The 21,979-nt window shown below is 46.6% G+C and overlaps 1 long non-coding RNA gene across 1 annotated transcript in view; it reads right to left on the reverse strand.

The window, feature by feature from the left end:
• LOC125756628 (uncharacterized) overlaps nucleotides 1–14,901 on the reverse strand; it is a 34,708-nt gene extending 19,807 nt beyond the window's left edge. Inside the window, exon 1 of the long non-coding RNA XR_007414648.1 lies at nucleotides 14,872–14,901. This is a non-coding gene — a long non-coding RNA (uncharacterized LOC125756628). The remainder of the gene's footprint in view (nucleotides 1–14,871) is intronic.
• Between the last annotated feature and the right edge of the window lie 7,078 nt (nucleotides 14,902–21,979).

A 21,979-nucleotide genomic window follows, 5' to 3' on the forward strand; every position in this document is an offset into this window, starting at 1 on the left:
AGGCTCACCGTGCGCAAACATTTGAAAGAAAAGCCATGCCATGTAAACTAACCTTATTCCACAAGTTTTTGCATAAAAGGCGTGATATAGAAAATGCTTTATAAATATCTAGATATCATAAAAATAAGTTACAAATACCCCCATTCTTGCTGTACGAGTTAAATAGCTGCCTGAACTCAAATATGGTAAGAAATTTACAAGTATGAAAGCCTATTCGATCAATCACTTCACGAAATTGTTCAAGTACAGAGATCTCTTATGTACCTGGCCTGAAAAAAGCAACATGCAATATATATATATATATATATATATATATATATATATATATATATATATATATATATATATATATATATATATATATATATTATATATATATATACAGAGAGAGAGAGAGCGACTAGATGTTCCGGAGCCAGCTGTGGTCACTCATGCGGTCTTGTTTCTATCTACAGGGATCGATGAACGTCATTATGAAATGTTCGAGCGAGATGCGTGCATTGTTTCAAGCCTTCACCATACGAAATGAAAACAGTTTCAAACTCATTATCAACTTCAGATGTTTTCACGGTTCTCGGAGGTTAGCGTTCACGCGAGTCAGACACTTTACAAAATGATGCGGCCGAGTACTTACATAAAATTGTTTTCGCGGCAATTGAGTGCGCGTCAACAAGGCACCCGACCGCAATTTCCCGCTTTTTCCTGATGAGCTCACTATAGCGTCCACCACGTATTCGTGCTGAAGCTGCGGTAAACAGCGTGTCTAATCATCTCTTTCATAAACATAAGAGATGACCAGACGGGAAAAGGAAGCCCCTTTTGTCCCGCAGACACGTGCAGTCAGCTGCTCTGAGCTGAGAATCTGGTTTGTTTTCGGGCGATCGCTCGGTAACGTGAAGTCAGGCATACACGATGTTGCACTGTTATCATTTCATTTACTTTGGTTTGTCTTGTTTTTTTTAAAAAGGCAGAAGCCTTAGATGGCTCATCAAACACGAAAATTGAATGTTGTCGTCCCGCGTCGCCAACACGAGTGATGCGCTAAATCATCACGTGGTGACGTCACCATGACGTCACTGATCGACAAAATTTGTGACGCCATTATAACGTCAACGTGACGTTTATGATGACGCCATCACATCATAAGGTCGCTTTGCATTGCCTCCGTGATCTGAGACCGATCACGGAGGCAATGTAAAAGCAGGTGAGGTGCAGAAAGCTTGCAATGCTTTCGCTCCTGTGGGCATTCCGAAACCACTTTATGTGCAGAAAGCTTTCGGAGAGTGGCGAGGGAGGTTCATTGTATTGACGGACGAAAAGAAGAAGTGGCTTTCGTTTTCCAGTCGTCTCACGCGAATTGCATATAGGGACCGTGTTTTTTTTTTCATGTATTTTTTTTTCGCATACGTTTTACCGACGCGGTCAGTTCTTCAAAATGTATGGGTAAGTCGTACATGTTGACATATATATTGGTTACCACCACGTTTTTATTGCCTGACGAGGACAAATAGTCAGACCACACACCGCCAGAATTATTCTGGCCGAAGAAAGCGGGTTTGCGCGCCACACGCCATATTATTATTGTCAGTCGTTACGCAAATGGCAAGCACGTCAAGTTAGTGATGCCATGACCTATTGGCCATGTTAGGTATACATTCGTGCCCACCCATGTTAATTTTCGTGTATACCAAGCGGACGAGACGCGAGTTACGCGAGTAAATTTTTTACTTTAGGTACTGCGGCCGCGCGCCGATGGACACATTAGACTTCGCATGAAAAGGCTTGAAGCAGCAGAGCGCGGGAGGCAGCCTTGTAAAACAAATTGAACGCACGAAATAAAAGAAAGGATATGAAGGGTACAAGCGCGTTAGCTTGCGCTGGCCATTTAATTACTATGTGCATATCTACTACGTTCTCCTTGTTATCTCCAGTTTATTCTCTCCGGCAGCAAGTTTACTTTCGTCATTCCACACGAAAGTAAGTTAAGCGCCTTCTCTCACGATGAAGTGCGCGCAGAATGCGTCCTTCAAACATCCGCGTAAGTGTAGACCACTGCGGTGACAAACCAGCTGAAAGGAAATATAAAAAAAATCCCCGTTTCACAACGCACAAACGCGTTCTCTGTGCGATGAGTCGCTGCAGTATTATGTTGCAGTGACGCGGTATTAAATATTGCCCGAATTACCGCAAGTTTGGCTAATAGCGGCCAAAATATCAGATGCGCAACAGACGCTCGCCGCTTTGGCGCGGCTTCCGCCGCGGAGAAAGTCCACGGGTCCGGCACGGCAGCGCCGTGGCGCAGGAGTTCACCGCAAAAGTCCCTCGCTCCTCCCATGCATTCGCGCGGCGCTTTGGACACTTCCCCTATTTTAGGTCACTAGTACAGGCGCCCATTTTAACACAAGAGTGTTTTATGCCGGGGTTATAGTGCCTAGAATATACTTACTAGTGTGCCGACCGCGGGCCTCGCGGTGGCACGGAGAATGATGCCTTCCACCGGCGGCCACCAGACGGCGATAGCCGTAGGGACCATGTAGAATCACTGGAAAATTTTCAGAGTATCGCATCTGTTTTCCGCGCGCCGCCGCCGACGCGATTGGCTCACTCGCATCACGTGACTTCTCGCCGCCATATCCCTTCCAAGCGCTTTGGGTGCAGGCGCGTTTCTAGCGCGTTCAATGCAGAGCGTGGCCGGACATTTAGCAGTACTACGGTCCCTAGAAGTACTTCGTCGCTTTTTTAAACGCGTCATGCAGACAGGGGCGTAAGCAGACATTTTTTTCGGGGGGGGGGCACGGGCCAGGTGTGCCACCCCCTGGGTACGCCACTGCATGCAGATGCCAGAAGAGAGTAGCTCACCATCAATCGAACGTTACTGGTGAGCTACTCTGGGAATCTCGTTTGCCGTGTGGGAGAAATAATGTCAAACAGCGCCGTTCTTCGTGGCGGCATAGTTGCCCTGAACGAATTCGCCCTCCTCGAATAACACACCTTCCTGCAGTGAACTACACTAACTTTGCTGGAAAAGATCTTATGCGACAGGATACTTCACCTTTTCGGTTCGCTATGGTCAGCGATATTGAAAACTACATACCTTTCTATTTGCTCGGCTGTTTATATCTCGATCTGTTGAACAGAATACGCATGCTATCCGGGTTATAAGCATGTCACGCACGAGAGCAAAATGGAAGATTTATTAAAATAATAACTGTTTACTGATATACCTTGAAGGCAATTGTGGCATGATCTTTGGCATTGCACAAAACAGAAGCGTGGAACTCTGTTGATAAACTTGGTATAAGGCAATGTTATCAAGCGTATTTTTACATTTGTTGCAAAAAATGCTGTTAATGCTGCATTGCACCGAGCGTACCCTTAAAATACTGTATGGTTGGTGAGAAATGGTAACAGCAAAAAAAAAAAAAACTGCAGATCCCACGCATTGAGGGAGTCGATTTTGCGAGCCCTAGGTCTATATACATACTGTGATGCAGTAGCATGCGCTTTAAAAATTCTGGGATGTGCTATTTCTGATCAAAAGAACATAAAGCACCGTGCCGAGGAACTTTAATAAGAGTGCATTATGAAAAAAAAGTGCAGCAGTGCAGAAACCGAACCCCAGCTGTTTACGCGCTGGCAACGCCAAAAAAAGAACTGTTTTTCAGAACACAGCAAAATATTTGCAAATTCATTGCAACGTTGGGAATATTAAGGAGACAAGAAATAGGAGTTCAGAAGAGTGGTAAGTTGGGCTAGTTGGTAATGATCCATGATTATTGCAACTGCGCAAAAAACGGACGGAAACACGAAGGGCGAGAAAAGGACAAACAAGCGCAGACTATCAACTGAAGTTTTATTACAAGAACGAGGCAATATAAAGGGCAGGAAAAAGCGAGAGAGGGCAAAAAAAAGAAGGAGACAAAAGGCACGAGGGACCAATAAAAAACTTTGGCCACATCAGGTATGGCACACCCGTCATACAAACCAAGATAGCTTAACTCTTTATCGTGTATGGCGACAGAGGGAACACTGACGCAGGACTCAGAATTCTTGTGAATATGCGCAGCCTCAATTAGTTCTCGCGCTCTTTGGTTCTTATGCCTGAACAACACAGAGGTATCACCAAAGAGCGGAGTGCAGCCGCATTTCTTACAGTGGGCTGCTAGATGAAGACCGGAGTGACCTTTCAGAGAATTAAAATGTTCTCGAAGTCTAACATTAAGGCAGCGGCCTGTTTGTCCCACGTAAACACGTTTGCATGACAAGGGTATGGAATAAACAACACCAGTGATACAGGATACATAATTATTGACATGACTAACATTACATGTATCTTGCCGAAGATTTTGCTGATTTGCGATTCGTTTGTCTACTTTAGCGCATAAAGTGGACAACTTGTTCCTGGCAGATATAACCACTTGGACGTCATATCTTGACGCAACCTTTTTTAGGCGGTGAGTAAAACCATGAACATATGGCAGAACAACAAATTTCTTATGCTCCGCCTTCTCATCCAAGTCGCATCCATCACCAGGACCTCTCTTTATTTTCTTAATCAACTTCTCGCAGACCTTTAATAATACGTCCCGTGGAAAGCCTGCCTGTTGCAGTTTTTTCACCTGCGCAGAAAAACTGCTTTCAACCAAATGCGTGCAGGTTTTCTTCAGTGCAGAGGTAAAACATGAAAGTGCAATGGCATTTTTTACAAGTTTTGTGACCCGATTTATAGTTTAGCAGAGGCTTCACAGACCTAGGGGCGTAGCACCAACAGACATGCGTGGACGAGAACTGCAGCTGCAGATCCAAAAATTGGATACATTGGTCCTTTAAGTATTCCGAAGTAAACTTCAGGCCAAGACCACACTGCTCAAAACTCCTTAGGATGCCTGCCGAGATATCTTCAGTGCCCTTACGGAAAAAAAACAATGTAGTCGTCAACGTAACGAAACACTCTGATTATGGATGCCTGTAAAACCGGTTGGAGCTCCCGGTCAACTCTACTTAGAAAATATCTGATAGAACCGGCGCCACCCTAGACCCAATAGAGACACCTTTCTTTTGCTTTTGTTCTTTTACCTGGGTCTTTATTTGTTTCTTTCCAAGGTGAGGTGTACCTGCAAAAGAAAGGTGTCTCTATTGGGTCTAGGGTGGCGCCGGTTCTATCAGATATTTTTCTAAGTAGAGTTGACCGGGAGCTCCAACCGGTTTTACAGGCATCCATAATCAGAGTGTTTCGTTACGTTGACGACTACATTGTTTTTTTCCGTAAGGGCACTGAAGATATCTCGGCAGGCATCCTAAGGAGTTTTGAGCAGTGTGGTCTTGGCCTGAAGTTTACTTCGGAATACTTAAAGGACCAATGTATCCAATTTTTGGATCTGCAGCTGCAGTTCTCGTCCACGCATGTCTGTTGGTGCTACGCCCCTAGGTCTGTGAAGCCTCTGCTAAAAAATAATCGGGTCACACAAAACTTGTAAAAAATGCCATTGCACTTTCATGTTTTACCTCTGCACTGAAGAAAACCTGCACGCATTTGGTTGAAAGCAGTTTTTCTGCGCAGGTGAAAAAACTGCAACAGGCAGGCTTTCCACGGGACGTATTATTAAAGGTCTGCGAGAAGTTGATTAAGAAAATAAAGAGAGGTCCTGGTGATGGATGCGACTTGGATGAGAAGGCGGAGCATAAGAAATTTGTTGTTCTGCCATATGTTCATGGTTTTACCCACCGCCTAAAAAAGGTTGCGTCAAGATATGACGTCCAAGTGGTTATATCTGCCAGGAACAAGTTGTCCACTTTATGCGCTAAAGTAGACAAACGAATCGCAAATCAGCAAAATCTTCGGCAAGATACATGTAATGTTAGTCATGTCAATAATTATGTATCCTGTATCACTGGTGTTGTTTATTCCATACCCTTGTCATGCAAACGTGTTTACGTGGGACAAACAGGCCGCTGCCTTAATGTTAGACTTCGAGAACATTTTAATTCTCCGAAAGGTCACTCCGGTCTTCATCTAGCAGCCCACTGTAAGAAATGCGGCTGCACTCCGCTCTTTGGTGATACCTCTGTGTTGTTCAGGCATAAGAACCAAAGAGCGCGAGAACTAATTGAGGCTGCGCATATTCACAAGAATTCTGAGTCCTGCGTCAGTGTTCCCTCTGTCGCCATACACGATAAAGAGTTAAGCTATCTTGGTTTTGTATGACGGGTGTGCCATACCTGATGTGGCCAAAGTTTTTTATTTGGTCCCTCGTGCCTTTTGTCTCCTTCTTTTTTTGCCCTCTCTCGCTTTTTCCTGCCCTTTATATTGCCTCGTTCTTGTAATAAACTTCAGTTGATAGTCTGCGCTTGTTTGTCCTTTTCTCGCCCTTCGTGTTTCCGTCCGTTTTTTGCGCAGTTGCAATAATCAAGAAATAGGAAATGAAACAAGTAGTGATGTCAATAATTTTTCATGGCCTATTTTCTGCGTATCGTAAGATGCACCTTACCTACCGCACGCCGATTCGCCCGTGCGTTCGGTTGCTGGCGTTCCGAATCAAGACGTCGCGCACAACTTCCAATTACCGTACCACACAACTTCCATTACACATGTCAACCAGTTGAACAGCAAGCACGGTGCGCATAGCAAGCTATGCGTCAGCAATCAGTCGAAGGACGCAATGCTGAATGTTCTCGATGTTCGATAACGTTCTCGAGTGCAGTGAACCTGAACACCGACTGCAAAGCCAGCACAAACAGTCAAGATTCACCAAATGTCGAAGTATATGGCATCTCGCACGATGTTACTGCGCTAATGCAACTATGCTTACAGATCCGGACCTAGCGAACACGCCCGGGCGTGACACGAAAAGAGACCGACGAAGCCATGAAGAGAGTTCGCGAGCACATGGCAACATTCGCTGTACGTTTCATTAGTTACACCGCTAACCGCGCAGTCGATCCATACCTGTCGATGACTCGAAATCACTTCTAATATCCTCTTGAAGAAACACACATACATAATGCCGTTCCGCCGAGCGTAACACGGCACTGAGGCTAAAAGATCGGTCACTTCTCAACACACGCTAGCAACGTGCGGACGGTCTGGAAGGGACATGGCCGCCGCCACCCAATGTTGCCCGCGTGCAGCCTACCTTCGCGGTACTCTGATTTTCCAGTGACTCTAGGACCATGCTATGCCGAGCGGCGTCTCTAGCCGACGCGCGCGCCTGTGAGAGACGCCGACGGCTGTCCCAGTTTTGCGCTGCGGAACGTTGGTTGGGGTGCAAAGCGTAATCGAAGGAATGTGATTTCGTAGCACTGACAAGCGATCGTACGCACAGTTAGCGTTAATAGTCTGCGCGATACCGGCTGTTTCTTCGAAAAATACTATTATATGCGACACATGACCACAAATGCTAAATTCACGGCAATTTGTAGCTAATTACCATACGTTTACTAATGATCTGTTTATTTACCTAAGGACACATATTTTACTATCTATTTAGTCAGCTAACGACACATATTTTACTAATTATCTATTTAATCACCTAACGACAAATATTTTACTAATTATCTATTGAATCACCTAACGACACATATTTTACTAATTATCTATGTAATCACCTAACGACGCTCAGTGTAGCAATTATTGAAGTGTTTCTCACAGACAGCCGCCGGAGTTAGTCTTCAATTTCTGCTCTTTATATTATTCTCCCACTCGGCTAAACTTAATTAAATTTCTGTGTCCACAGGAACGCTGAATAATGAGACCCGTTCGTTGTTTGAGCGGTAGCCACTCGTACAATATGGGACAAAACAGGCGCTGTCTTTACGCCTCGTTTTCTGCGACCACATCGCGGTTCTATAAACAGAAACAAGTGCGAAGCGCGCGCACAGAAAAGAAACCTAGCAATGACACAGAAAGCGACAACGCCCCACAAGTTTACCGCACCGCAACGGAATATTTAACTCCGTGATCACAACCGACTGCGCTTACGAACGGGCATCCGAAGCGCAATTGAGCGACGCGCGTGCAACGCGCGCGCTTGGCTTGATGCGCCGCTCGGTTAGCATGGTCCCTAAGAATGTCGCCGCCTGGTGGCGTCCGGCGGAAGGCATCAGCGTCGGTGCCAGCGTCTCCCATTGGAAACGCTCGGCGGTCGGCACACTAGTAAGTATATTCTAGGCACTATACCGGGGTACAGTGTACTAGAAGGGGGCAGTGGAACGAACGAAGCGGCCGCGCCGCATCTCCGGTGATGCTCCGACGGGCGATCGTAGCGGCGGCGCTGTGGTCACTTTGTACTGAAGCTGTGGAGAGCGTCGGCATTTGGCGCGCGCGCGTCGCGCAGCGTACGAAAGCGTGTAATTGCGCGTTTGAGTGCGTTTAATGCGTTACTGAGCTTTAATCGGTGTCTCAACGCCTGCTACGCGCCATGGTGCACGAGTGAATATGCAGGCGTGCAGAAATTGCGCCGAGATATTCTGTTTTTTGGAGCCTACCGGCCCCCAAAGAAGGCGACAATCGGATTGTGCGCACATGCACCTAGCTGCTCACTGATTGCTGTGCGGTTTGCAAGCAACACTTCGAGCCGCGTTACACTATAAGTGACTACGAACACTGACTACGAAGAAAACAAACCAGCGACGAAAGCCTGCAATTCTTCTGCAGGCAGTCTCTACGATATCCAGAGCATTGACCCTATATACGAGCTTCAATGCGCTCGACTGTTTCATGAGTAACCTGAGTACAAATAACTCTATCACAACATTTATATTGGTGACGGATGAGTTCTGCCAGTTTTGCTCTGTTTCTATGCCGAAAGGCTGTTTCAACAGCGTGCTTCCGCGGTTACTATGCATCGGTTATGCGACCTCTGAGGGCTTAAAATACCAGGAAGCCGAGCCAAAGGCGCGCGTTCACATACGAGGCACAAACTTCATGCATCACGGCTTATCTCAAGCATCTTAAAATGCGCAGATGTAAATATAGCCCGTCGGTTATTCTACCTAAATTCACTACAGCCAGTGCACTTTTCCTGACCTATCGATGCCATTGCAAAAACTTCTTTTCGACAATGTTTTGCATTATAATTTCATTGCCTCATCTGTAAAGCGTCAAAAGTGAAGCCAGGAGGGGCGATGGTGCTCTACGCTTCGCGACATTATGTTTTTATATATATGTGCATATATATTTACACGCACAAACACAACAATAAAGTCTCACCTCCCACCCGGCGCCAATAACAATATCCATGTAACGCCCCTGAGGACGACCGTTATTTGTACCGGTCAAGTTACCTTTGACTTCCAATACCTTTGAGCCCTCGTAATGTCGAAAAAGTCACATTTGCACAGGGCATTTGTAAAGATACGCACCGTACACACAGCTTCGCCAACGCGCAGTCAATGTTCGGCGTGCTTTCGGCAGAATATCAGCACACAGCTTACTGAGCGCAGTTAAATTCCAATGAAGCAGCTCAGTTACTCTGAATAAACTAGACGCCGAAACTAGACACCAGAAGAAAGCATTAAAACAGAAGAAATCAGAATAAGGCACGCCCTTTCTAGCTGTTTGCTCTGTCTCTTTCTTCTGGCGGTCATTCGGCGTCTAATGTACTAACTAGCCCAACAATGAGATCGGCTTAATTATACTAAGATCGTGAATCTTCACGGTCGGTATCAGCCCGGTTTCATTTTATATTTTGCGTACCTTACAGCAGTCGCTTCGGCTCCAAGAACTGATTTGCAGTATCTCTCAAAGGCATATATGAAGCAAGCATCCATTAAAAGCATTGAAGTTTCGTCCATCAAGGCTTACGACGACAAGTCCTACGCTTAGTGATGATAGACACGCAACGAAAGCCGCATCAGTAATAGTGCCGATTAGCCGGGTGCCGCCTACGCGCCCAGCAGTTCTAGCGCGCGGCGCCGCGCGCCTTCAGTACCGAGCGACTGCAGCGCCGCCGCTACGGTCGACGCGGAAGGAATGAGCCGGCGAGGCGCGTTCACGCCACTCGACAGTTCTAGTACACTCTAACCGGGGTCCACCAAGTACTTCCGTTACCGGATATGACGTTCATTAAATGGACGCCAACGGGTGAGAAAGAAAAGCACCAAAAAAAGATTCGCCGCTGGGAATCGAACCCACGACGCTGCGGCCGCAACGGGAAGCGCCCAACGCTAAACCAACTAAACTAGTTTGGCAGACGCTGCACACCTCACGAACGCGCCTTATATCTTTCACCCATTCTCTCTCGCAAGGTGCTCCTTGTTTGCGGTGTAGATGGGCGGGGTGGAGCGGGGGTGGTGCCGCCGTCTGTGAGAGGAGAAAAGAAGTAATGCGTCACGATCGACACTTGCTAGCGCTTACTCCGAGATTGCGGCGATATCGGAAGTCATGGTTAAAGCGTGTCGATGCCAGCGAGGGACACCGGCCGCGCTGGCGTCGCCGAGGCACCTTAGACCACGGTGAAAGAAGTATTTGAGGAGGAGAATCTCTAGACCACGGCAGCGCGCGAGGGCGGCGCGATAGCGTCACGGCGGAATGCGGTTTACGCCGAAGCACGACAGATGACGCTTTCGGCCTGTTGACATCTTTTACATGCTCTTCTATGGACGCGACGCATCAAAATCTCAAAATCGTGATAGCGCCTCGTACTATGTAAAATTTCTAAGATTTCTGTCTGTAACATCAATCGGTAGCTGACAGATATTTTAGCTGCAGTTCCTAATCGATACTGTCAGAATATAGGCCGTACAGCGCTTGAAACGAACTGCTAGTAGTGGCGCCTGAGCAGACGACGTCTGCCGCCGCATGCACGCGACCCTCGCTCCTCGCTCGCATGTCGTGCGCGCGTATGCGTAGGTGGCCTTGGGAGGGAAAGTTCCCTTCACGATTTGCTGGTTTTTTCTCTTTAGCGCTCTCAGTGGCTTCCGCGCGTTGCGCCGGCGGCGCCGACTCCTCGATGTTTGCGCGCGCTTTTCACGCCGCGACAGAGGAGAGTGCTTTGCAAATTTCGACCAGTGCTTCTTCAGGATGGGGCGGAAATGTTTCGTGCCGAACTGCAGCAATGGGTACGCGTCCTGCAAGGAGAAGGCCTTCAAAGTTTCTAGTGACCCAGTCAGGTTGGAAGCGTGAGCTCGCGCCATACCAAGAAAAGACCGACAGCTGACGCCTTGTGACTACGTTTGCGAGAAGCACTTCTCGAACAGTGACATAGACAGGCACTATTTTGGCGAGCTTGGCGGCGAAGTTCTCCTTGACAAACCCAAACGGGCAGTGTTGTTACGAGACGCCGTGCCTTTCCGCTCTGTCCTGGCTACTTGTCTGCTGTTCTCAAAAAAAGACAACGTGAAATTTTGACCACCTGGTGTTTTGTAACGTGCACCTAAATTTAAGCACACGGGCCTTTAGCATTTCGCCTCCATCTAAATGCGGCCGCCGCAACAACCTCAATCTGAATTGATGGCATATAGGGTAAGTCCCATCATTCGTTGAAATAAATTATACTTAACTCATTGAGTTCACGTTATCAAAAAAAGAAGCCGGCAGATCCCACGCATTGTGGGAATCGATGTAATGCGAAGCAGCCAGCAAAGAGCTGCATACATCGTCTTGTATGTCATTGAGGAAAATGCGTGTCATGGTTTTCATGTTAACTCCTATTATTTATGTTCGTCACACAGTCACATCGCGCAAGACCAATTCCGGGGTAGATCAAGCTAGCGAAACAGCCACCAGCGCGCCATGAGCGTGGCACGTAAGTCATGCTGTACATGACATGCGTGTCATGATTTTCATGATAACTCGTGTTATTTATGTTCGTCACACGGTCACGTCGCAACATACCAATTTTGGTGTATCAATCTAGCGAAACGGCCGCCAGCGCCCCATGAGCGTGGCACGTAAGTCATGCTGTACATGACATGCGTGTCATGATTTTCATGATAACTCGTGTTATTTATGTTCGTCACACGGTCACGTCGTAAGAGACCAATATTGGTGTATATCAAGCTAGCGAAACGGCCGCCAGCGCCCCGTGAGCGTGGCACGTAAGTCATGCTGTACATGACATGCGTGTCATGATTTCATGATAACTCGTGTTATTATGTTCGTCACACGGTCACGTCGTAAGAGACCAATATTGGTGTATATCAAGCTAGCGAAACGGCCGCCAGCGCACCATGAGCGTGGCACGTAAGTCATGCTGTACATGACATGCGTGTCATGATTTTCAGATAACTCGTGTTATTTATGTTCGTCACACGGTCACGTCGTAAGAGACCAATATTGGTGTATATCAAGCTAGCGAAACGGCCGCCAGCGCCCGTGAGAGTGGCACGTAAGTCATGCTGTACATGACATGCGTGTCATGATTTTCATGATAACTCGTGCTATTTATGTTCGTCACACGGTCACGTCGCAAGATACCAATTTTGGTGTGTATCAATCTAGCGAAACGGCCGCCAGCGCCCCATGAGCGTGGCACGTAAGTCATGCTGAGCATGACATGCGTGTCACGATTTTCATGATAACTCGCGTTATTTATGTTCGTCACACGTTCACGTTGCAAGATACCAATTTTGGTGTATATCAATCTAGCGAAACGGCCGCCAGCGCCCCATGAGCGTGGCACGTAAGTCATGCTGTACATGATATGCGTGTCATGATTTTCATGATAACTCGTGTTATTTATGTTCGTCACACGGTCACGTCGTAAGAGACCAATACTGGTGTACATCAAGCTAGCGAAACGGCCGCCAGCGCACCATGAGCGTGGCACGTAAGTCATGCTGTACATGACATGCGTGTCATGATTTTCATGATAACTCGTGTTATTTATGTTCGTCACACGGTCACGTCGCAAGATACCAATTTTGGTGTGTATCAATCTAGCGAAACGGCCGCCAGCGCCCCATGAGCGTGGCACGTAAGTCATGCTGTACATGACATGCGTGTCATGATTTTCATGATAACTCGTGTTATTTATGTTCGTCACACGGTCACGTCGCAAGATACCAATTTTGGTGTATATAAAGCTAGCGAAACGGCCGCCAGCTCACCATGAGCGTGGCACGTAAGTCATGCTGTACATGACATGAGTGTCATGATTTTCATGTTAACTCGTGTTATTTATGTTCGTCACACAGTCACGTCACAAGATACCAATTTTGGTGTATATCAAGCTAGCGAAACGGCCGCCAGCGCACCATGAGCGTAGCATGTAAATCGTGCTGTACATGACATTCGTGTCATGATTTTCATGTTATGACTTGTCATTTATGTTCGTCATACAGTCATGTTACGCCATACCAATTTTGGTGCACATTCGATTAACCAAGCGACCAGGAGAGCACAAAGTCGTAGGCGGCTAGATAGATAGATAGATAGATAGATAGATAGATAGATAGATAGATAGATAGATAGATAGATAGATAGATAGATAGTAGATAGATATATAGATAGATAGATACGGTCAAAGTCGCAGAAGTTCGCTAAGAAATGCTTCGCATTTAAAATGCCACAGTTTCGCCGCAAGGGCGAAGCAATGAATGCGATAGCAAGAAACTAATGCTATACGAAGTGAGGCTCGCCAATGGGTACTCTCAGTTTGAACAGCGCTCCTGTTGCAAAAGCGGCCGAAGCATCGAAGGAAACTAGGGTGCTTCAAGTGTCGAGCTGTGACACTTGATAGTTCGCGCTCATCTTCTGTTGTTCGTTTAGCGGCGTCCCTTGAGCTCGAGTTACTTTCGTACGCTCCGTAACATGAGCGCGGACATCACGGTGAAAGTGCGAAACATCCCTCTTCCCCTCACCACGAGAAAACCGCGCGAGCAGACAGTGGAAGGGCAAGGTTCTCCCTGCGCAATTATAGGAAGAAGCGAGCGACCTTGCCGACGACTTTTAAATGAGGCCGTCGCGCTCCTAGCGCCATCTCGCTGGTAATGAAGAAACGCTTATAAGCGCCTGCCGTCTCTGAGTCCGTCCAGCGGTAAAGGGTGTGTATATAACGCTCGCCGTTAGCTACGTGGAGGGTCTGCGTTTCGTGGCGCAGTGGTTAGCGCCACTCGCTGCGGAGCAAGAGGTCCCTGGTTCGATTCCGCGCTTCGGAATCATTTTTCTGAATTAGTTTTCTTTGGCGCTTTTATCTATATATACATACTTATACATATACGGTGCATGACGGCGGCGACGGCGACGGCAAAATTCAGCCGAGACTGTCCACATAATTGCTATCGCAATAATATGAATTCTGTATGTCAACAACAGTGCAACTGCGTTCTAGTGCGTGCAGATTCTTGTCGGCACCGTATACACTGCGGTTCTTCATACATGACTAAAAATGGCGATGCACTGTTGAGTGGCCGTGTGGCGCAGCATCAGGAGAACATCGGTTTCATCTAGTTGGTGTTTACTGCGAGACGGCCGCTAGTTAACAAAGAGAGTCGTTTTTTTGTCATTTATTAGTGGTCATTATGTCATGGCAGAGCATCGGAGCAGCAGCCGTAGCCTTACTAAGCCAGCATCGACTGCTGACGTCTGATCAGTTCAAGCAGCGTAAATGTAATCAGTGTCGCATAAGCAAGAGAAAAAAATTAGTGCTATCTCAAACCCACGTGTACGTGCTAAATTTAGAGAAGAATCTTAGAGGACAAGCATACAGTTGGAAAATTCATTGATAGTGCGTTTGCGTCGGCTTCTCGAAATGGTAAGTGATTATTGAAAATACAACACGCAACCACGTACCCAGTGCGGCACTGTCGCAGAAACGCGGAATCTAGAATGTTTTCCATAAATGCGGAGAAGTTCTTCTTGGAAGGCTGACTTGATCGTTAGCACGAGAATCAAATCATTCAGGACAACAGGTGAATTCATGCTGTACTTACGTCCTGCACGTCTGAATCACGATGACAGCCCTAAAAACAGCTGGTAATCAGCAGAAAGGTACCACAAGTGCAACATGGTGGACTGCAAAAAAAAAGGACGCATCAGTAAAACAGGTAGCATCAGCATAAGCAGAAATGAAGAAATGAAGGTTTGTGAATCATTCGTGCTTGCGTGTGAGTGTTCAGGGAAGCAGTACTGAAGATTGGCATTTATTTCAACGCTTGTACGGTTTCAACATAGGAATACAGCTTTTGTTCGGCCAGTTGGGGCATTCTTGAACACACTTCACAGGGCAGCGCGAAAAGACATGGTCAGAGAAAGGTATACATCGCCCTGCAGTACCGACCTTTCTCTGAGCGCTGCCCTCTTAGGTGTACAAAGAATACAGATGCCACAAACACCAGTGAAGATCATACATTCATTTGGCATTTAACTTAGGTAATTTGAGCAAATCAGATTCGTTTGAGGAAACCTTTATAGCATTCGCTCGGCCGAGATTGCTCATTTGCAGAATCAAGCAATTAGAATAGTCTCCATCATCACTATACCTATTTACAATAACATCGCTTTCTTCCCATGCAACATTGCATATGATCTAAACTAGGCATGCTGATTTTTCGCGCGCGTCAGCATCACATCGAGTTATAGAGCATCCCTTCTCTTAATCTGACAAATGTCAATAAGACTACCTTTACAACATAGCTTACTGCTGTTAAAAGTTCACTCGAACGACGCAAAACAGCGTTGTTTTCTGGTATTGACCTTCGGAACTGATTACGTGCGTTCATCAAAGCTTGCCAATCAGTAACAACATTTAGAGTCCTTTTAATGACACATTTATTCAAATTTGTAAGCTAACTTTTGATTTTGTCACCTCTACTATTTTCATTACTTCACATGCATCAATTTTTCAGTATTTGCGTTTGTTTACCTATTTCGTGCGTTGTGTAAAATGTACTACGTCCTCCTGTAGAAATTGTCAATATCCAATATTATCATGTCAAATGGCGCTACTTCGCCAATCAAGAATCGACGTTCATTAGTTGTATTATATATTATAACGTATGTTTCCTGTACTGCTGTTGTAACTGCACTTTTAAAATGTACTTGCTGAACCAGCGTTGTTCTTTTAATTTACTTGTTCATAAGCTGGATTATATTTTCCATTATGTTTCCCCATTGTACTTCAGCTTGCTTTTCGATCCTTGTATTCAACCCACTGACCTAGACAGCTGGGGGAGAACCCCTCCCCCGAACTTTTTCAATTTTTCATGTGCATATACTATACAGGCACATATACAAACGCACGCACGAACATATATAAAGTATGGTTGACACCCCACCCCCACCGAAAAAAAATTTCTAGCTACGCTACTGATTCAACCTACATAGTATGGATAGCAGCGCCTTCTGACAGTTTTCAGTTAGGTACCTCCTCCGCTGTCATTATAAACTTCAGACTGCTCAGTGACGCTTGGAATGTGATGGTCCTAGAAGTAGACATCAGCTCAAAAGTGAAACCATCAGCATATCACATGGACGAGGCAGCAAGAGGCCATAGAAAGCGCATACTTGGGCACCGCAAGATAAAGCGGCGATTACGCCACTCTGTATCTACATTAGCTGCCGCACTTCAGAGGTGCGTGCATCGATTAATTCCCGTGAATCCTGCACGTAAACCTTACTTACCTACGCCAAATAATGAAATACGAAAGGCACGTGCAGGGCCAAGATATATGTCAGAAAGGCAACACATATAGGAAATATAACGAGAAGCGGCCTAATGTTAAATTGAAGTCAAAGTGCCTCAGGGAAACTCTAGGTGAAAACCTGTCGACAGCGTCCCCGTGATGCTCCGTGTAAGACCTAAGTGCGATAAATTTCTACCGCACCCCACGGGCAGTACGCTGTCCAGTCGAGAAGAAAGGCACAGTTTCGTCAAGTGGGCGAAGCAATGAATGCGATAGGAACAAACTGAAGTGTTATACGTAGTAAGGCTAGCAGCTAACCCCTTGAGAATCTGAACTGGCGTAACTCAACAAAGCACTGGCGTAACGACACGCTGCAGCGAGCGGAGCGATCTTCATGCAAACTCAGCGATGAGAGCACAGCTGATCCCTCTCAAGATAGGGCCCGCGCGACCGCGCCCGGCCGCTCAAAGCAGGAACTTCCGACCGCAGCCGCAGCCCCCACTCCAACGCCTCTTCCTCGCGATGAAGACGGCCGGCGCTTGCCCCTCCGCTTCGTCGGCTGCCCTCGCAAGCTTTCAGTCGCACGTAGAGCAGACAACGCGCTCTAAGAGTTTATACAGAACGTCATGGCAACAGTACAAGTGCGTCCATATGATCGTGATGAAAGCACGCATGGGAAGGGACCTGACTGCCATGGGCAGGTGGTGGAGCCTCCTCCTCTGCCGTTCAGGCAACGGTAAAATCAGTAAAAAGCGCCCTGCCTTATAAGCGCCGCTTCTGCAGGCTGCACAAGCCGGTCGCTTCGTGTGGCTATTTTGGCTGGCATCCCCGGATCACCGTGCGTTTAATGCCACAGCTTAAGCTATCTCAAAAAAGCAACAAATAGTTTGTGCGTGTGCGTACTTCTCTCTGCGTCCTTCATCACGACAGTGTTGTAAATACACGCGTTCGCGGTTCATCGAGTGCGATGCGTTAGTGTGTCTGTGTGCGCGCGGGTACCTTGCTCCTTAATTCATTTAGTACGCTAATGTTCTCCACAAATCATAAAGCCGATAAAACTACCAACATTTTATCACCGTTAGACGCATTGCTATAGCTATCACTGTTTCGCCTTTCGGGTTAAAGTGTCACTTTCTGAGAATAATGAATTTCTGCATATTGCGCGCAAATGATGCAAAGCACTTCAGGTATTTCATTTTGGAGGCAACCTGAAAATAAGAACATATTTAGGCTGCCTGAACAATTGGTTTCAGCCATGCCTGTGCACTTGCTAACGTTTGACTCATTTCAATTTATCGTGAGGTCAGCCAATATTTGAATATAATTTAGTGTAACAATTGCCACTAAGGGCGCTTTTGTGTATGTACCAAAGCATAAAGGATATGCATGATACTTTCGACATTATGATGATTCACGGCCTGTACGTGTTCTTCTACTGCGTTGAATCTAAGGTGACAATGATGGCTGGTACACAAGAATGACGTGGTCTTTTCATTAATAAGAAGCTACATTATGCGTATACTCACCGCTTCAGAGTCTCCTCTCCAATTTCGTGCCTGAATAAGCAGATCCCACCAGTGCTTCCGAACCTCAGAGTAAAACTTCTTATAAAATTCTTTGGTGTTGGGGCCAGATGCGATAAGTGGCAGAAGGTACATACACATTATCATGAAGAACAACGGCACGGTGCACCTAGGAAGAGAGAAAACGGCGTTTACTAAGAAAGGGGAGGCGGATATCACAAGCATCGATATTGAAGGACCACTTCGCGAACTCCGGCTTACACTGTAAACTAATTGCGAGGAAACATCCAAGGTGTGTTTTCGCGAAGCACTTTTCCAAGACTGCTCAGTAGTGGAGGAGTGGGAAGAAGTTAAATGTCGGGCTACGATGCTGCTGGCAAACGACAGTCACGGCACACAGCCATAAGAATGCTTGCCTTGAACTTGATAAATACTTCCGTTTACATATCACAGTCTTTTTATGGAAACTAGAGGTTGAAACTTCCTAACAATGCTTGTATGTTAGACAACATGCGTAAAAATTTCTTTCTTTGTTCTAGTGCAGTAAAAGTATATCGTATGAGCAAGTAGTCTGTTGTAAATTCGGATATTCACAAGCGTACTTGTTTTCTTGTCACTGCAACCAGGTTTACAGCTGCCACAAAAGTAACTGCTGTGCTCCTATCGCACCTGAATAAGGCTTCTCTGTTTTTGAATATCCTGCTCAGAGTGCATGCATGATGCGAATAGTTCAGCCAAACTTGCCGAGCGCCAGATACAACGCTGGGATGACCCCAGATTGCCCCCGGACCACGATAAGACATGCAAGACCACACACGCGCAGTGTCGACAGTAATGAGCCCAGGGAATCACCGACCTTCTGTGGATGTGAAGACCTGGTTTGAGAACTCCATAAATGTCTCGACATTCTAAACCTGCGGGATGGCAGAAACCATTCTCGCCCATATGAAGCAGCAATGAGGGCCTCTGCGCATATGTCTGCATGTGCAAAGGCCTCATGAGCAACCGCCGCCCGGGGAAGCAGAGAGAGGAGCGCGGAATAAAGCGACACGGCTTGCTGGCAACCTTTATTTTCCCGGACGGCCTCGGAGTGTAATCCGATTCGCGCCCCGGGAGGGCCCACTTGGCTCTCCGTCGTTTACACTTCGTGTGACAGTAGGCGAGGCGACATGCCATAGAATGGTCGGCGAATATTTGCGAGGAATGCTCATGTGCGCGGCGTGCGGTCCGCCAGGGCCAAGGATAGCAGATACCGGCGTGGAATTTGTTCTTGTATTTTCATGCCGCCGTAGCGTCTTTAAACTTCCTTTTTTTTACTAATGAATTGTTTTAGTTTACCACGACGGTTACGAGCGCCTTTTCTTTGGAGCGGACGACAACTAAACCCCATAACTGGCGCCCAACGAGAAATAGGTCCCGAGCGCGGGCTGCGGACAAGGCTCTGGTCAAGGACCGACAGTGCCAGTTGGCCAAGGGAGCGTGCTGTTGCAGAGCGAGGAGAGTGCACCTTGGTGAAGCTTGCACTAAGCCGCGCGAGGCTTGAAACAGCGAAACTGGACGATTTAAAGTATAATATTGCTTCTAGGTTGTCGCTAGGCTTTAGCTTGTGAGTCACGACACGGATGTCCCAAATTCCAGAACCGAGCGCTCACATCTCTCATAGATCTACGGGCACGCCGTCGTGGCGTAGGGCCGCCATCGCTTCGGGCTCTTCTCGCAGCCTTTGCCGTTGCATTCCCGTTCCCTAGTATGGCAACATCGCACTAGTCACTACTTCTCTCTTTATACCTTCATTCCCATTATTCTGTCTGTTTGTGTCTTTATTCCCTTATTAGTCTGTGCCTTTCTCCCTCTCTTTCTTTTATATGTCTCTCACTCAGAGAACTACTGGTGGGTTTCCTCCTCCTCGCCATCACACCTCTCCTTCTCATGCTAGTTCCCTTTCCCACGCCCTTGCTACACTATACTATAGGGTATGTTCAGATAAGAACGTCGGCGCATGTCCGCGGACCCCTTAAATTTCGCTGAAAAACAATATTTTGCTGTTCGAGTCTCCAGGGCCACGAAAAAACCATTTTAGTACTGAGAAAAAAAATTTGCCTAAGTCAAAAAATTCGGAATCTCCATCAGCAGAACGCTTTTTCAAATTGCGCTAAAATGTGATTTTGACGATGTCCTGTGAAATAAATATTGTAGCTGTGAGCAGTGTGTCCGAATGGAACGAAAACCAAAAACGAAAAACGAAAAAAGCGATATTTTGACCGGAACGAAAACGTAACCGAAACTTTATATTATTTCGCCGGAGGAAACCGAAATTTTCTCAATCGTTTTTCGGTTCACGAGAAAACTTCGCAATCCGTAACAACCGAGCTCGTGCAATGTGAGCATATCTCAGGGTACAGTATTAGCGCGTACCTCAGGCAGGAATTCCAAAGCAAAGACATGTTGAAATTGTGCGAAAAACGAGAACAGTGGCACCCAGAGATGATATTAACGCAAGCGGACTTTTGCGCGCCTGTCACGCAGGCCAAAGTGAAGAGGGCGTTGTCGGCGCTGAAGTATGTTACAGCGAAAGCTGTTATGAGATCACAACAGCTCATTATGGCGCCATAGTTGTCCGCCGCCGCCGGTGTCCGTGACCGCTATCACGTGAAATAAGAAAGAATTGAATAAGAAAACAAATTTCTAGGATCGGATGGGATTTAACCCGCGCTCTCTGCGTGGCACCGGGCCTTCCACCACAGTGCACGCTGGTGCTTGTCCACCTTCGAAAAAATACGTCATGTCGGGCAAGGAATCGTTTTCATAGTTAATAGCGTGGCAGAAGTAAAAATAACAAACCAGTCATCACACAAGCTAATAGCGAAGGTGTCTGATTAATGCTTCCCACCAGTGTTGCTGAGTTGCATTATAAATTGAAATGACTCCGAAATCATTTCACATTTTCGCCACCTCGGATGGAATGGAATTAAGCGCCTTCAGCACGCAAGGAATGGCATGGAATTACGTCTTTTTCCGACAATAGAGCACGTTTTTTCCACGTGCTGTTTTTCCAACTTCAAACATTAGTAAGTCAGAGATTCGAATTTAACAATAAAGCAGTATTTTTTTAATGGCTTGGCTGATTGCAAGCACGGTACATTTATAAGCAACGCGCCTACTACAAACCGAGGCATAAATTACTGTACAAACAAATGCATTCTCCCAGCAGATACTGAAGGGAGAAAACAAACTACCCCTGCGCGTGGTTCGCACAGATACCCCCACGAAATTGGCGAATACTCTATGCACAGCCTGAACTTTATCTCACGAGCAGTTTAGTACCTGCCACACGTAAATAACCTTTGCAACAAGGCAGACAATGCATACCTGCGCACAGGCGAACACAGAAGGTTCTCCTCACCCCATCCATGCTTGCAAGGCCCGCTTGACAAGCGTCAGTGCTGACGAGCAGTGCGGCCCAGTGTTCCGTATTCGATTCAAAGGCACAAGGTGCCCTAAAGGAGCACTGTTGCAACTAATAACAGCAGATCTAGAGGGTTTTGATCCCCATTAACCAAATCTTAGTTTTCTCCATATTCACGACCGCTCCAGACGCGTGGCAAAACTGCTTAGTCTTCTAGAATACTACTTTTTTCAGCATAAAAATACGCTATGCTATGTCGTCATTTAAGCTCATTAGGGTGGCTTGTTGGTCAAGTTGGTACATAGTTCTTCACGAGGAATGCCAGCACCAAAGAAAGCAGAAAATTGAGCCAAGAAAAAAGAGACAGGAACAGGTAGGATGCTGGACTAACAACTTTGCTGAATAGAGGGGCGCAGCCGCACACCTTGCAGTGAATCGGTAGATTTCCACCCGTGCCCGTAGGAAGTAAATTTACTGTAGAAGAACT

Source organism: Rhipicephalus sanguineus, unplaced genomic scaffold (genome assembly GCF_013339695.2).
Source record: "Rhipicephalus sanguineus isolate Rsan-2018 unplaced genomic scaffold, BIME_Rsan_1.4 Seq333, whole genome shotgun sequence".
In the NCBI taxonomy this organism is placed as follows: domain Eukaryota; kingdom Metazoa; phylum Arthropoda; class Arachnida; order Ixodida; family Ixodidae; genus Rhipicephalus; species Rhipicephalus sanguineus.